This window comes from Chenopodium album, chromosome 15 (assembly GCF_948465745.1).
Source record: "Chenopodium album chromosome 15, dcCheAlbu1.1, whole genome shotgun sequence".
NCBI classification, from domain to species: Eukaryota; Viridiplantae; Streptophyta; class Magnoliopsida; order Caryophyllales; family Amaranthaceae; genus Chenopodium; species Chenopodium album.
Window position 1 is genome coordinate 2,506,741 of NC_137848.1, and position 6,882 is coordinate 2,513,622.

Here is a 6,882-nt window from a genome sequence, read left to right on the forward strand (position 1 = left end):
CTGCAAAGTATTGGTTTTTATTTAGTAAGTTTTTAGTAGCCTTGCGTAATCACGCGGCGGTAATACGCCTAAGTCTATCTCCACAGTATAATTAAACGTATTATACTAGTATTTCCATAGAGAGAGATTTGGGGGTATTACATTAACATTTCAATTTATCTCCTATCACAAACTTTATGCATTGATTTTTTTTTTGTGCCACTTTATGATTTCACTTTTTATTATTTAAAAAATTGAAGAAAAACAATTTATTATGAGAGGAGACATATTTATTGATTTACTAGCCTAAGGCCCGTGCCATGCACGGTAAGTCTAATTTTTCATTTTTGTAAGAAAATTAATTATATCCAACAATAAATAAAATATGATAAAACATACAAATCAAATATATAAAAGTTATAATGTCATAATCTATATTAATAGGCAAAGCAAAAGATTATCTAAAAATGGATTTTTTAGGCTGCCCAAATCTGAGAATTTTTCAAGTAGGACTTGGTTTGATCAGGTCTAGTGGCCATATTAGTAAATAATTATTAATAAATGCACATTTAATAAATATCAAAAATCAATTAAACAAAAAACTAAAATCTCCACTAAAACTATCTAAAAAAATCATTTGTCAAACACAACTTTTATTTTATAGCTATACTCCTATAGTATACTCTATAAATCCTTAATTTGTGATAATATGTACGTATAGTAGTAAATTTCAGAAACAAAATTGTAAGTAACTTAAATATATAGTTATATTAAATTGAAATTGAAATAAAATATTAGCTAGCTAGGGATTTGAAAAAAAAAAGTGATGTTCTAAAGTAATTTCTATAACATCTATTATATGAATCAATTTATCATTACTTTTTTGGCAAAATCTAATAATACTCCATTTAAAAAATAATTAAAAAGGAGTTGAAATAATTATTTAGATAAATGTATATAAAATAATTATTTACACCAAATAAAAAGGAATATATATATTTGTCAAGATAATATAAAAGATTTGGAATGATATTATTATAGAATCAAATATTAACCAAATTAAAAATATTAAAAATTAAAGGAGAGTTTTGGAGGGAAAAAACAGCACCAGGATGTGACACGTGTCACTCCCGCCTCCCGGTGTCTGTTTTAGTATTAAGTTATTGATTGATTTCAAAGATCAACTTGAATTTCCCTTTTATATAAGACCTAAAATAATACTACATTTGTTTATTTTAGTTCACGCGTATTTATTTTTGGAAAGTTTATTTTAATCCCCCATATTTTCAACTTAATTATAATATATTTATTTATTATTTATACAAATATTTTTATTTTGATTTTATAGTATGAATTACTTTGATGTAAAAGTAATAAGATTTTCATTATTAGTAAGCTAAAACTATTAAGTTTTTAGTTTAAATCATAATTCTCTTTTAAGTTTAGTGGCCCAATGCTTAAATTTTACTAAAGCCCAACCCACACAATCCTTATTCCTAATAAAATTAGGAAACTATGGTCCAAATAAAAACCCCAAAAACCCTTACACTCCCCTCACTTCTCTTCCTCCTCTTTTACGTACTCACAAAAAAAAGGGAAAACGTTGCTGCCTTCACCGCCCAGCCACCGCCCAGCTACCACTGAGCCGCCTGCCCAGCACCACCGCTACCGCAGTCTGCTTCTTTCTCTCTCCCTTTTCTTTACTTCTCTTTGGTTTTATTAAATTGATTAAAGTTTCAATCTTTGTTTAAATTTTGTTCTAAATTATTATTATTATGGTTTGATTATGTATATGAGTTATGAAAGATTGTAAATTTATGAAGTATACTATGTTTTAATTATGGTATAAAATTTCAGATTTCATATTATGTATAAATTAGGGTTTATACTTTGAATTTTCATGTTTTAGGGCTTGAAAACGTGTTAAACAAGTTAATTATCTATATTATGATTTCATAATGACAAAACCCACAATTTTATACTTAAAATTATTTTCCAGATTTTATATTTTGTGAAATTGAGGTTTTATTTTGTTTATTTGAAGGATTTTAAGGGTTTAAGGTGTAATATACTATCATAACTATTGAATTATGAATGTAAATCATTAAAAGTTTGAAATTTACAATTTAATTTATTTTCTGATTTTATATAATCTGATTTTTATTATTTGTGAGCCAAAAATAAAGGTTTAGAATGCTTCTACATGTTTTAAACAACTATTTATGTAATATGATAAGCATAGATTATTTGAATTGCAAAAACTATTCATAAAAACAAATTTTCAGCATGTGTTGTGTAGACACTTGATTGTGTCTCCCCAAAAAACTAAACCCAGTGATGAATATCTTTCATGTCATTTGATTATCGAACAAGGTGAAATGTGAAAAGTCTTGTGGCGTGGACGTTTTAATAAAAAATACTTCTTTCTATTTTTGAAAATATTTCTTTTTGTACTCTATTTATGGAAAATGTCCAGTCCCGTTTAGTTCGATCAGTGATAAGGGTCCAATAATAGTGTAGTTGGATTGGGCTCAAAAAGAGTTTTTCAACGATATATTATAAGCCCAATTCCGATGAATAATGAGGAATTTATGGCCAAAATACTAATTTGGGCTTGAAATAAGTTTTATATACGGCCCAATGATCAAGTGGAGGGTCCATTAATTATCATTCCTAAGGTCATTAGGATTGATTTTAATTTTCTAGAATAATCTAGAGGGTTATTTTAAGTTCTAGGGTGGGATTAGGATTAATAATTATATCTTTTAGAAGAATAAAGAATTTAATTTGGAATAAAACAAGTGTTTTAAAAAAAGATTAAATTTGATTTTAAAAGATAAGTACGGACTTTAATTAATCTAATTTAATTAGATTAAGGATTCCATACTAATTTTAGATAACGCGTTCTCCATCGTGAAATGACAGGAGCCATCGCGTCGCAGTGGACCCTGTCGCGCCGCGATGAAAGCAGTTTTACTCCGAATGGAATTCGATCTTTTTCTGGTCGTTTCGGGACTTTTTTCCTTATAAATAGGGTCGTATTTCCTCGTTTTCAATCATGCATCAACAATCATCTAATTTTATTCTCTTCTCTCTCAAAGCTAGAAGCTTGTTCTTTCTCCCTCTTTCTAAGCCTTCCCTTTTCAAATAAAATACCGCATTCACAAGTCTTAGACGCCCCTAACTAAGCTCGAAGTTGCCTTCGCCCTAGACGTGAAAGGTTGATAATTTCTGAGGGTTTGGTCTCAAATCCTTATTTCAATTATTTAGATTAATTGTTTGATTTAATATTTTCATTGAAGTTACTAACGCGTGTATTGTTTTGATAGAAAAAGATACGAGGCAACAAAGTAAGTAGTTTTATTGCTTTAGAGAGCATACTTATATTATTTTAATACCTAGTATCATGTTAGGATGCTTTTATTGCTTTCTAGTATCATGATTAGATTGCTTCCTTTTTCTTCTATCATGTTAGGGATAAATCTTTGATCTTTAATGTTTAGTGACATGCTAGGATTTGTTATTAATCTTGTTAGTATCATGCCTAGGATCTTGCTAATAATATTATTATGCTTTGAGAATATCGTTGTTGTGATGATGAGGATTGTTATTATGTTGCTTGATATTATTGTTATTGCTTGATCACGCCCTCTCTTGCAGGTTTAAAGGGAACTTGTACTTGAAATAACTCTTAATAAGATAATTAATAATTTTATTTAGGCTAATATGATTTTAATTCAAGTGATCACCAATAATAGTTTTGTTTGTGCATAAATAAATCAACCAACATAGATTAAACATGTTTAGGATTAATATATTGACTGTATGTTAGTCAGAAAGCGCACGTGAATATGAGAAGAATAATTAAAGTAGAGGCTTTTTTAGGGCAGGTTCAATCTCTTTTAGGTTGGATTTATACCTTCATCCCCGAATATCCAGTCATGGTTCCAGACCACTATGGAGCTAGAGATCTCATGGATCGTGAAGGGGTGTAACCTTCACCTTGTGAACGGTTTACAAGTTCCTAAAACTTGTTGGCGACTCTTTTGCTCTAGCTTCCTTCCCTTTGGACGCCACCATGCTTAAGTGTATGATCACAGTGGGGCTCGAGTGTGGGATGCTTGAAATATTCCCTACAGTTAGTAAGTTAAACTTGCTGGAATTTTATGCTATAAACGATATTTTCATGATTTTAGCATATAAACTTATAGTGAACTATTGAATTATTAAGCTTGACTAATGGGAACAATTTAAAGGCATTATTTTGAGGGTTTAAGAGGTTTTAAAATAGTTTGGTATTGTTGTAAATTTATTTGCTTGGCTGTTGATTTAATTCTTGTTGTTTGGTTTAGGAGAGGACTTTGTAGAAGGCGACTTCTAATTCCTAAAGCCAACCGACTCGTTTATACAAGGTACGTAAGAGTTACGGAACTTTGCCTTTAGATGCACGTTTAGGGATGTATCGAGAACTTAGTATCTGAAGGAATTGTGTCTTCGATAAGTGCAATTACTATATATATCAAGGATCACTATTATGGAGATAATAAGTTCATTCTATTGGGGCGTCATCCTCTATTGCTAGACTATGAGAGATGATCTTTGGGCTAGTCAAATGGTCCAAAGCCCTTTAGAATGGATCCTATATTGGTCACACACAAGGGTATTGGGTTAAGCAAGTAAGAGGCCCATTAATGGGCCTCATGAGCAATTAACTAATCATGAATTGGATTGGGCTAGCATAGTTAGATTGGAATTAGGTTTTGGGCTTTTGACATGGGCTCTTATTTAGAGATGAGATCTATAAATAAGATCCATGCCTAGGGTTTTGTAAGGAGTAGTCATAATTCACACACTGTGAATTTTGACATCAATGCAACCAATCCCAAAACCCTAATCCTCTCTCCAACTCACGGCCCTCATCCTCCCCTCACGTCCGTACGGCCGGCCACCCCTTGGTGGCGCGTGTGGTGGTTATCGTGGTGGTTCTTGGTTAGTATGTCTCTCCTCTCCGTTGAAGGTTGATTGAAGCGTTCAGTCACGACTAACTAGCATTAGTGGAGGTCTTAATCTGTGCCCGTGGACCAAGTAGAGGAATCACGTTTGGGGTTCTTTATCTCCCTTTGTTCTTGCTCGATCGCACGTGGAATCACGCTTCAAAGGTACGATTATTTGTGCTTTATGTGTTATGCATTAGATCCTTGGATTAGGTACTATATGAATATGATTCATGTTATTTCCGCTGCGTAGTACCTATAAACTCCTACAGTGGTATCAGTTAGCCTATTGCATTTACGCATATTGCCAATAATTCTTTGATAATCCACAATTTTAATTCAATTAGGAGGGAGAATATTTAATTATGGTTCAATTGTTATATTTAATGGGATTAAACTTTTGGAATAGATTAAATGCGACTTAATTATGCTCAAAATAGTCATGAAAGGACCGAATTTATGCCCTAATTTGTTCGAATTTTTTCGAACCCTAACCCTAATTTTTCGAAAATTTCGAAAACCCTAACCTTAGATTCGAATTTTTCGAAACCCTAAACCCTAAAATTTTGATTTTGTGTTTTGGTTTTGAATAATTTTGATTGTTTCATGCTTCATGATTTTAATCTGGTTGATTTCATGTATAAATTATGAATTTTGCATGATCAATGATTTGATTTAAAAGTTAAATTAAATTGGGGATTATTTTCATGAAGAACCCTAGATTTAAAATTAGATTGTGAATTTAATTTTAACTGGATGAATTAGCATAAAATCTATGTTATAATTTATCATGGACCACATGAATTTTATTTAACAAAAGTTGTTATTTAAAATTGATTAAAAAAAAAAAAAAAAAAAAAGGATTTTAGCGGCGGCAACCGCGGCTGGGTGGCGCAGCCACGGCGGCTGCCGCTGCAGGTGGTCCGGAGGGAGGGGTGGGGTGGGGCAGCAGGTCGGGTCAGCAAAGGCAGCAACAGCAGCACCGTGCAAGGGTTGCGCGGCACCGCTGCTGCTGCTGTGCACCGCTGCAGTGCAGCGTACACCTCACGGTGTACGGCCACCGTGGCCGGCTTAGGCTGGCCACACCACGGTGGCTGGTGCACGGTTTTTTCAAAAAAAAAAAAAAAAAAAAAATTATTTCAGGATAATTACGAATTATTTTGAGATAAAATCAGTTTTATTTTGGATAAGTTAAAATATTTTGAAAATATGATCTTTTATTTAAAAGATAAAGTTGGTTTTATTTGGATAAAATCTTTTATTTTAGGATAAAATCAAATATTCAAAAGTTGTTATATTTGATATTATCCATATTTAAGTTGTTAAATTGGTAATTATCCAAAATTAAAGTGGTTAATTATGGATAAGATTTGTTAGTATATTCTGAGCATATTCCAAAAGGATAATAATTGATTTAAATAATGTGATTATCCCATAATTATTTTTGGATATAATTGATTTAAAATATTGTGATTGGCTAGTAATTAGGATAGAATTTCCCAACTTTGTTAGGATAATCTTTGAGGATAAATATGATTTATCTTTTGAGATTAAAATAAGATTTGATTCTATCTCATACCTAAATTAAAATATATGATATTTTATAATTGGTTATGATTAATATATGATATTATCTAATTACAGTAATTAATTAAAATATGAGATATTTATAGCCATGTTTCCTTCATTATGATCATCAGATGTTATAGTTTAGGAAAACATGATGAGTGATTTATTATATGGCACTTTATAATATATGATATTGTTTATTGCTATATATATAGACTAGTATGGCCCATAGATTCTAAAATACGATCTGCGCATCGTGATGTATTTTTGCAATCTAAATACGGTCTGCGTACCGTTGAGTATTTTTGTAATTTACTTCATTTTATTTAAGTAGTAGATA